The sequence below is a fragment of the Lonchura striata genome, chromosome 8, assembly GCF_046129695.1.
Source record: "Lonchura striata isolate bLonStr1 chromosome 8, bLonStr1.mat, whole genome shotgun sequence".
Taxonomy (NCBI): domain Eukaryota; kingdom Metazoa; phylum Chordata; class Aves; order Passeriformes; family Estrildidae; genus Lonchura; species Lonchura striata.
The window spans coordinates 20,178,918-20,190,621 of NC_134610.1; positions in this window are offsets into that span (position 1 = coordinate 20,178,918).

Genomic DNA, 11,704 nt, shown 5'->3' on the forward strand with positions numbered 1-11,704 from the left:
TAGAAATAGCTTCCAGTTCTTGGTACTGTACAGAGAAAGCAGACAGACACTTCAATAGCTAAGACTTCCCAGTGACCATTTTGCTACCATCTCACTCTTATCTTTCAAGCTGTTTTCCCTGAAATTCTGTTTAGTGACTTTTCAAAATCATCTTTAAAATCAAACTGAAGATTTTAAACCTCCCATCCAGCCTTTCAAAGTACCTACCCATTGCATGGGCTTGGAGTTGTGCACATACCATAAGCAGTGCTTACACACATGAAAGAAAGAATTGGGGAACTGAAGATGGCTCAGAGGAATAGTGCAACTTTATTAAGAAACATCAGAACTTATAAACTAAAGTTGCAATTTTTGCAAACAGCAGCTCAGTATGAACTGAGTCATCAGTTAAGTATTATCAACTATGATGCTAAAAAGTAGGACTGTAAGAAAATATATGAATAGCTATTTCACAATACTGCTTATGCCCTCAGGTAAATAAATACGTGTTCACATGAAGCAGGGAACAGAAAAAGTGTGGTCTCAGGCAGTGACACTGCTTTAATAAGGCTCAGAAGTCTGACAGTAGGAAATGTTTTTGTAAATATAAACAGTACTTGGGTAAATACTTTAAGAGAGCAATTACAACTTTAAAAAAAAAAAAAAAAAAGAAAGCAACTGGAAGTATTTCTATTGCCAAATAACATGCCTAGAAATGACTGAATTTGTGAAACAGTTACCTTTGTTTCAAAGCTGCATTTTTATTTGAAACAAGTTTCTTAGGCATCTTACCAGTAATACCTTTTCAGAGAGAAGACAAAAAAGCCCCACAACCCAAAACCACACTTGTCTGGGCACTAACTGTTTAATAATAAAATGCAATTTACTGTTCCTAACCCAGTTCCTGACTGTTTTCATTCCTGACTACTAAGAGTAACAAAAATAATGTACTTATGGATTGTATTGTGCTTCAGAATATTTTTAGCCTAAAAGTATGCAGCAAAAAGGAATAGAAAAACTTGGAAGAATTCAGGGTAAAAAATTAAGGACTGTGGGGAGCTGAACCAAATGTTTTTCAAACACTCCTTGGAAGCTGCCATATGTCACTCACATGCAAGCATACTCATGCATCCTTACCTGCAGATATGCACTGCTGGAGTTCAATATAGGCTGCTCCCCAGTCCCTCGATTTGCAGAAGGACTTGTGTCAGCCTTTACTCCTGTCTCCACAATGCCTACTTGGCACTCTACAAACTTGCCTCTGACAACTCAACACCCTCTTTCACTAAGTACATTACTAGCTCCTGCTCTAAAGACTTGCTGCCTTGGTTGCTGTTCTAACCAGCACTACGGAGGTCATACTTCAAGATAAGGCCTGAAGGCCTCTCAGATTCTTGTCCACTTTATAATCTTACTCCCCTTTTTCTCTCTTCACCTTACTCTACATGTCATTTGTAGATTGGACCTCGTAGTATGATTCAGACAAGCTACAATGGGTTGCCAAAAACACAGGGAAATTTCTTGTGTATAGGAGGAGAGATGGTCAAAGAGAGCTGTTAAAGGAGAGAGGCTGTCTTCTCACTAATCACTGCATTTGGCACTCTGCTTAGCTACTCCGTGGAGCAGAGGGGTCCTCTACTATCACCTCTTGTGGGAGATTCCTCATTTACCATCCTTGTACAAGGAGTGCCGATGCACTTTTAACTGCTTCTCCTTGAAACTCCCAAGAAAGAACTTGCAACCCACACGCAGTGCCTGGCATGCTCCACACACTCTGGTCACCACCCACCCAACCCCAGCCTGGGCTCACCTCAGAGCCCTGCAGCTTCGGTGGAAGATGTGGGCTGGCCTGAGAGAGGATCAGAAGTCAGTCGGTGGGAAAGAGGCGCTGCCCCACGCGGGCCACCTGAGACAGCACCCCTTGCTCCACCCACACTATTATGCTTGCTGGAGGAGAGGCACCACACTCCCTTTAAGGAGAACTCTTCAAAAGTATTAAATGAAAATTATTGTTACTGGGGTTGAACTTCAACAACCTTTACAGCTGATTGTGATACTGAGCAAAGCTCATGAGCACAGCACAGCTCCAAGTGCAAGGTCTTTGCTTCTATCCCCATTTGCTGTGCAAGCAGAATATTGGCTGTTTAAACAGAAGATGCACTTCACTAGAGAAGGCTGCTTGATGAGTCCTGTACATATCTCCTTATAAAGACTAGAAATGTGCTTTCTGAAAGAAATACAGTATTTAAATTGATTAGGCAAAAAATAAATAATGCCCCAGCCTCCTGTCTGCAGCAGTCTGAGTGTTGGGCATATGGCACCTTTCCAGACCACATGGTAGCCAATGAGGCAGAGCTGGTGATTATTATTTCACCCACCTTTAGCAGGAAATAAAACATCTGTTTAATCCTGATGGTGGGACTCCCCAGCAGTTAACTTAAGATGGTTCAGAAGGAATATAATTGAAAAATATGTTTGAGGCAGCAGAAAGCAGTGATAAGACTTCTCAATTTTAAGTCTTCAGTCTCTGACACTTTGCGAGTCATGGGACTATTGGTGGCTGTAGACAGTCAGGAGCTCTGTTTCACAGCTCAGTCAGAAAGAAATCTTGCTTTTGAAAAGGGCATCTTTTCAGCAGGAGTCAGTAGACAAGTGGTTGTGGCTCTGGACTGCTCACAAGTTGAGCAGCTGTACTGGCTGCTGCTCTCAATTCTGGTTACCAGTGGTGTTTTCTCAGTGCTGTTCAACCACAAGGCAGCATTAAGAGCTTGAACACTTGGACTGTTACTGTGAAAAAGCAGCAAGAGCAGACATGCCATTCTGTGAAATATATAAGCAGATGAAGGTATTTTTGGGGTGCAGAACAACTTCTAAAATGATGTGTTCCCCTGGAAAGTTAAATCCGGTATTACTATCAGTAAGTAGCCAGAGGGCTGACTGAATAGCCTAGCTAGGCAATGATGAACAGGAAGTACAGCTGTAAATCTCCCCTTATGGAACAGCAAACAGGGCACTAAGACAGTCTCCAAAAGAGAGAGGGGTATTAAAGAGGGTGACACAGAGTGATCCAGTGAAACTGAGCAAAGGGAAATTGAGACCAAATGTTCATAACAATTCCTATGTCTCAGATTAATCTGCACAGCAGTCTTAGCAGGGAAGTGTTCAAATCCCCTTCCAGAAAAGGACAGAACAAAGTCTTGGGTTCAGCAACCCAAAGGATAAGTCTGTGCTGAATTATTGGACTATGATGAAAACCATTTGTTGTTTTTGTGGGATTCATCTCACTCTATCCTCTTCCTATCCAGCAGAGCTTACTCACAGACACTGAACTCGTTTGGCTCAGTGGGTGGACAGGCATTTGGTTAGTGGCGACCACTCTGGAGGAAGGAGGGTTTGAAGAATCTTTACAGGCAGTCACTGAGAACAGATTCCAGCTGGCTGCAAGTACTCCCACTAGGATGTGATGCACAGCAAAGTCTCATGCTCCTGAGCACCCCTGTCAGCAGATAACCACAAGCACCCTGGTAGGCATGGAAGCACTGAAATATACAGGCATAGTCATTGTTGTGCTACCCCTCAGGAAACAACTGATTTTGCTGCAGTTTGAAACAACAGATGTGGCTTAAACCCTAAAGAAAAAAAGGTATCAATTTGAGGCATAATTAAAAGGAGCCTGAATCCAACCAGAGACAAAACTGAAAAGCAAAAATGGAACTTTGGTAATCTGACTTTGCCTATTGCACCTACTTCTTTACTGGTTTTGACTAGCAAAAAAAAAAAAAAAAATTCAAGCCCCTGCAGCTGCAGGTAGCTGTTGTCCTTTGCTCAGAAGTATAATCAGCTATTGGTACAGAGCTGAAACAGAGGCTGCTGTTCTGGTTATGGGCTCAGAGCTACTTAAGTTGGGCAAGACCCATTACCATCTTCCACCCAGACCTGCTACAGTGTGCCCACAAAATGTCACCAAAAGTTCCTATGCAAGCTTCACATTCCTGGATGAGTTGGAGTATATTCTTGAGAAGGAATTCAAACTTCAGTTAGTAGTGGTGGATTATATACCTACAACTATTAAAACTATTACTATATTTTGTTTCCCTCACTGAAAAGGGTGAACTTTTCTTCCCCATTATGGACTTTGTAAAATTGTGTGAATTTATTTCAAGGGTACACTGCACAAAGATTGCCTTGTTTGACTGTTGGCTACATGTTCACACTTTGCTGTCAGTTATCAATGCTATCAAGAAAGCAGCATCCCTTAAAAGGCTTCCAACTGAATTTTAGCTCCAGGCCACATACTTTCTCTCTGCAGGGTAGCTTTTACCATCTAATCTCACAAGAACAAGAAGGCTTTAAAACTAGGAAAAAATGAATGAGAAAAATCAGTGATACCAATTATATACCAAATGAAGATAAGTCCCTCTGTCTCATTAGCACTGTTTAATTATGCTTGGCCTTAAATTCTAAAGATAGTTCATACAAATTCACAAGGGCGAGTGTTTGCTTCCCCTGTTGTAATCCTCTTCACATCTAATACTCCTCTCTCCTATGAGATCAACAGTTTCAAGGACCTGTCTGCTTGAGTCATAAATAGAAAAGATGCTGACACTTCAGCCCTTGCAAGTGAAAAATGTTGGTTAAGCAATGGCTTATGTTTTATATTTGCACTGCTGTGAGAGCCCAGAAGTCTCAAGTGACTTCTCAGCTTCCTGTGCTGGGTCTGTGTGTACATGTGGAGAGAGTGCCTGCTACGGGTATCTATATTCTTAACAAAGCAAAGGCAGTATATTTTCCATATGCTTATTGTTGTGACCTATCATGATGTTCATTATAAACTCTCATCAGGCTGAACAAAGACATTGGACCAGGTGTCAGGAACATTTATGCTTTTATTGTACAGTTGCCATAACTGTAGCAACCAGACCACTCTTCAGACTAAAAAGGTATTGGCTAACAAACCCTTAAATTCTTGCAATACCTTTCCACAAAGGTGTTGGCTACATGTGCCCTTCATTTTGTACACTTCAATAAGTTCTCAACTCCCACAGCAAACTCATCACAGGTGCTGTCACACAAGCCACAACACAGCTCCAGCAGCTTCCCACTCCCCCAATAAACTACAGTAACCTGTGACTTCTACCCAGGGGTTCAGCTGAGAGAGAGAAGAGACCTACTCCCCTACTCCCTGAAGAAAATGCTGGACAGATCTCTCACTGAGAAGGAGCCTATTCTTAGTCCACATGCAGAGTAACTGTCCAAAATGTCAACGAGGATGTATTCCGTTTGAGAAAGGTGGGGTTTAAACAAGCATTTCTGCACCAGCTATTCTAAAAGGAAGGAATGGGGCATGGAGGAAAGATGCAAACACCTGTTTTCCTTTTAGGTCTGGTTAAAAATTCAGTTAAGAAGTTGCATCTAAAAAGACAAAGATTTGAAAACATCATCAGCATTTCTAAAAGTTCTCTACCATGGCCTCCGTATTTGCTAATCCTTTATCAGTGGTTTTGTTTGACTCAGAAATGCTATTAATTAATCAAACCACTTACAAAAACTATTGAGTGAGAATTTTACTGCCCTCAAAACGAAAGTTTATTGCACTTATGAAAGCATTTTACATTTGCATCCTCGATTGGTATTATCTGCCAAGAACAGATGTCATTGCTTAGTCATAGAGTGCAAAGGCATTTGTTGCTCAGTGACACCTCAGATTTGTGTGTCCAAAGGATAATGAACATAGATGCAGTATTAGATTTGACCTTCAGATGCAGCATGTAGAGGAACTACAGTTTAGTAACTCTGGGATATGGAATAATTAGAACACTAGATTCTTCCTGCATTAGTTTAGTCAAGGAATGCTTAAAAATGATGGTGGGTTTTTGTAACTCCTATCCCGTGGAGACAATGAGGCAGGAATATGTTGGTAAGCACCTAAATCTCTGTGGTGCCTGCTGTGATTGTTGTTTCATGGAAATTTTGGTTGGACTCGCATGCCTGGAGAAGGAAATCATCTGTGCATCCCTGGCAAGATGTCCCAGATGTATGAAAATTTGAGAATACTGATAGGACAGCCAGCCAGACGTCCCCATTAGGAGAGGTGCTCCTCATGAGGGACAGCCATTGAGCCAGAGCCCAGCTGTGGAGTAGGGCTGCGTCTGGGGAAGCCCTTCGTCCTCCAGGGCCTGGAGAGGAGCACCGCCTGACTGGAAAGGGGAGACCTGCCCTGCACCAAGCTAAGATGCTGCCATTTCCACAAGTGTCCCCCCTGTTCCCACGGCCCCAGCGCTCACTCCCACTTGGCGGTGGCTGCAGCCGTGGGCTGCCTGGGCCCGGGCAGGCTCTGGGGCCGGCTGGGGTAACCCAGGCAGAAGAGCAGCCCTAGCCCCGGCTGGCTCCCTGGCCGGCAGCCTCCCTCCCTCGGCTGCGGGAAGGGCTCCGGGCCGAGCCCCGCCGCTGCTCGCACTGACTGCACAGCCCCTGCCCAGCCAGTTACCGCCAGCTACACCGAGCGCTCTCACGCCCTGTGTGACTTCAGTCCAGTGGCCGTGAAAGAGCAGCTTTCTGTCCAGACACACGAACGAATGCAAACCAATATTTTCACTTACTAAGAAAGAAACTTCTAAGGTACAACTACACCCTAATGGAATCAATTTATGTGAAGCGCTCAGGTAAACTTTACACTAGATAGCTGTCTCAGGTCAAAAATACAACAAAAACTTTAATGGTAAAAAGGATATTTAATTGCCCTAAAACGGAAGAGCCATGCTATTTGGATTGGTACCTAATACATTATAATTTTGTACATGCAAAATGCCCTTGCAGATTATATATTGTACTAGCTATCACTATTATTTTCACCAAATTAGAAATTAATTTATATTTATCTCCTATCCTTAATTCACCTTTATCAGCACAATGTCCTATAAATAACATGTTAGAAATCTTAAGTAGTGACATCAAAAGGAAATGTGTGACTTGAACTTTTTAAAATAATACTTTAAAAGGCTTCTGAGTTTGGATTGTGTTAAATTACAAGAACAGCAGTAATAAGAATAAAGACCAGAGAAGAGAGAAGAGCTGAATTACAATATTGCCAGCAATTACAAATCTATTTTATCATATTTTAACTATTGACATCAATCAATGCATTTCATAGATTGATCATTTTAATATTTGAGCACCTACAAGTACAAAGTGTCCCAGTAAGTTGAGAAGACAAAATTTAGCATTTCTGGCATTAAGTTCTTTCACAGATCCTTTTTCTTGACACTACATCTCAATACTACTGTGAAATCCAAGCAGAAGTAAAGCTTCACTCCAGAAGCTTTGATTTTTATTTCAAGACTCTTGCTTCAAGTCAGATGGATTCTATAAAGGAGTAAGTTTTCCTTCACTTTGTTATTACACAACCTATAGAGAAACATGTTTCTCTTATATATTGAGTACCACCCAAATGCTACTGAATTCCAATAACCCATGCCAGCCACTAGGAAAATTAGTATCATTAGTATTTAAATCTTTTGCCTGCTGAAGACAGAGAAGCCCTGGTCCAATATCCCAGAGGGATAAGCAATCACTGTTCAGTCACAGGCATCTGCTGTTCTCATATTGCCACGCCCGTGCTCTGTGTCATGCCAGTGTGGGGTGCAGACAAGTAAGGCACATGTTCAGCAGTCTGAGTGGAGCACCTTACTTTGCCAGTGGGCACTGGGAAACCTGGTGCCTCTTTTCCTGGGCTGCTGACACTATGTCTGATGCACATCTCCTGTGAAAGCTGAATTTTGATGTACCTCCCTGATTTTAGACAGAGGCTGATTTATAAGCACCTAAGTGCTGCTAATAAAGCTGTGATGGTTCAGGCAGCACTCCTTTGCCCCTTGTGTCCTGGATTTGCTTTCTGCATATCTAAATATGAAGCACAACATAAAAATTTGCCACTAGCCATTATAGCAAGTCAGCTTCTATCCTCCGAGGGCATAGTGGCTGAGTCTGAAAGTATTCTGGACACACATCTAGTTATCTAAATGAGTACAGCTCAAGTGTTATTTCAGTCACACCATCCACCTGGAGCCCTGCCAGCCAACTCCTGGTTGCTTGTCCCTGGTTTCAAATAGGAATGGCTTATACTAGCTTCTCCCCATATCTGTGCTCATCTGTGTTGCTCCTTAGCACAAAACTACCAAAATTCTTTGCAACCTAAGTAAACTTTTGCAAAACCTGAAAGGAGGGGGAAAAAAAAAAAGGAAACGAGGCCTTCACATTGTTGCATCATGTTAACAGAGCACATCAAAGTATTTCCCCATATATAAAGAGCTATTGCAACATAATTCAGCTGAACTCCTCTCAGTAGCCTCTGAGATAAAGAGAAAAAACACCAGTTTTTACAGTTTTCACCATTAGGACCATGTCTTGCTGAATGTACTACCTACATATTAAGATTTTCATTTTAGCAATATATGAAAGTATTAATATAAGTGGAAAAGGATGAGGATCATTAAAAACACAGGAATCCCAACAGATGATCAAGGAATGACACGGGAGTAATTCTTCTCTTTTATGTGTAAAGGTTTTGTCAATCGGGTGATAGGACAGTAACCTTTAGGATATAGTAATTTGTTAGATTGGAATGTGTTTGGGCTCAGTAATAACACTCTCCTGACAGCTCTAAGAAGACAACTGAGATCAGTTCAGCACTGATACATTCTTATGTAACCTTACAAGCAACATGAGAACTTTGCAGTCCTCATGTATATAAATTGACATTTGACCAATGGAACAGATGCTTCAAATCCATTATGAGCAAGTGCAGTTTGCCAACGAATGGGTTACTTGTCTTTGCAATAGAAGGGCATGCAGGGAAGGTATTGCAGTGCTCAAATCAATGAGAGCTCAGCCAGCAACCAATGAGCCACAGCTGCAAGCCTGAAACAATTTGTGCGGTAGTCAGGCTGAGTACATCTGTCGTGAAGGAAGTTGTACATTATGCAAATATACAGAGCTGTGCAACAGCTCTTCATGTGGCTTTTTATAGGGACAGATCTAGGGGAATGAAGGAAGCTGCACCATCTTGCTAGGTCAGCCCTGTGTATTTGACTGTTTGGCAAGTCCTGTTCCTCTGCCATGCTCAGACCAAAGACAGAGGAGGTAGATGGCAGAATTCTGGGAGTATGGGACATGTTCTTCTCTTAGCCCTTTAAATCTTTGCTAGTTTTATCAACTTTTAGTGGAAACTGCTGTTCTACCAATGAAGGCAAGTGAAGATCTACTGGATCTGCTTGCAAATGCACAAAGGAAAGCAATTCTTGGTGCTCTTTCCCTCAAAGCTTTCAACAATGCTAACAGACAAACAGTTCCCTTTTCCAGCTTTCATTCCAGGCCTGCTAAACCCATGTCTCAACAAGTTTAGACACAAAACACAAGTAAGCATCTCTTCTTTGTCTTTCATTTTGACAACTCTTTTCTGGAAGCACTAGTGGGATATGTTTAGGAAAGAACTCATGCTGTAAAATACATTTCTGTGTATTAAAAGTGTTTTTCAAGGCCCTGCACACATCACCTTACTATTACACTGATTCTTGCAGGAATCTTCGCCATCCATCCAATTGTTAACCACTGCACGTTTCAGAAGAAATTTTCTTTTCCTTCCTCACATCATGTACCGTGGCTGCATGATGACATAGTGGAGCACTGCTGGATACAGCACCAGCTGCTCTAGAAGCTGCAAGGCCAGAGTCTGAGAGCTGGAAGATACATATTAAAGGATCATAGGACCTCTTTCTCTACAAGCCTCAGTTCCAACTATTCCATTGCAGAGAAAGGTGTGGAGACCATATATAAATTTAAGTAACAATTCATTTGAGCAACAGGAGACAAATATTGCCAGATCCTACCTAAGAATACTAAAAAGTGAAATACAATATTTGCATATATTCTATAAAAACCATTACCTTGTAGATATGTGTGGCATTTGTATCCCTTCAACTAGAACAATAAAAACATAACCCTATGTTTGTTCATAGAGCCAGTGCATTTAACATAATACATTGCCTTTGACAAAGCCATATACCACTGATATTTTAAACTATCATAGTTCTCTATTAGTGAACAACATTTAGAAGCAGCTGGTTTGAACAGGTCTTCTGTCATGAACTATAAATATTTCAGTATTCCAGCATAAAAAATAACCTATTGATTCAGTAAGGTACTGTCAGGCCCTCTAAGCACTGAAATGCTGGATAGTGCTTTGAGCTATGGCTGCTCCCAGACCTTGCTAAAGACAATAACTCTGCTAAGGATTGTCCCTTCAGTTTTGGAGAAAGGAGTAATTGCACAACCCCTGTGGACATCAATACTATAAATAACAGGAAGCCACAACCCCAGGCCACCTGCAAAGTGATTCAAACTTTGCATATGGGTAAACAGGTTTCCCAAGGGTAACAGCAGACACAAGGGTGATGTCCAGGGACTGCTTGGTCTTTACACTGTAAGTACAACTGCAAAACTACATAAACAGGAATGGGCCAGGAACTTGGGGCTGAAGCCATTGTATTCTCTTCCCAGGAAACACTTGTTCCATTGGTCTGCAGAGTTGTACTCTGCTGAATACCGTGGCATAGCTTTCATACAAGAGCATGAAAACATTTCACTTTGCTGGCTGACCTGCAGGTTTGCACATCTTCTGAGGACACAGCAAATGTGGCTTGATCTCCTCCACTGTTTACAGAGGAAGTCCCTGAGTGTGTTTGAATGGTGCAGAGAAAAATATACCCATAGATTTGTACAAGGGCATTATGAAATTTAAACACCCCGTAATTTCTTAATGAGACCCAATTAGCTCTCCGATGCTAGATACAAAATGAGATTTCTAAGGAAAGCATTTTTCCTTGATTTACACACAGAATTTTACTGGCTTGGGAAACAAAGCACAATGAAAAGATTGCAAGGTGACTTGATTTCTTACAGAAAAAAAGAAAAATCCAAATTTTCCAACAGCAAGCTTCTCAGACATTCTATTAGGAGTTGAATATCTGAAATTATTACTACAAGAATCTCACTTGTCAGAGGATAATAATCTTAATTTCAAAAGATACACATGAAGTTCAAAATTAAATATATAGTGACTGTATAGAAAGCAAAGCTCATGTACTATACACATCAGGAAACTGATTTTTGTGCCACAGTGCCCAGGACTAGAAATATTAGGCTTAAAGAGCAGTAGGAAAAACAGGATGATAGGAAAAACTATAATAGATCACTTGGATAAGTAATGTAGCAGTCACTGAGAGGCATCTTTAAGAATAAGGTGGACAAATTTGTCAGGATATAAGTAAACTTGAGCCAAACTTAGGTATTGGAAGAGGTTAAAGAGTTTTTCAGGGATCCTTACCTACGAAGCTTTAAGGACTAAAACCTGCTTTGTTTGTGGAAGAGGTGCTTAGAAACACACTGGTCTCACACGGCAGGTATGCAATAGCAGACCGACCCCCAGGATGGTGACCTGGGGAGCTGTATGTATCTCACTGGACTCTTTTCACCAATCTGTGATCACAAAGACATGAGATTTCTGGATCATTTATTATTTCTTTGAAAAATGTGCAGTCTTACCTTTCCTACCAAGGCAGCACAGTCCTCAGCTCCAGAGGCCATGTCTGCCTGGAGGTATGGCCCACTCAGGACGGGTGCTTACAGCCCGAGGCCCGCGGCAGGCTCGTGCTGGGCCCCAGCGCCCTGG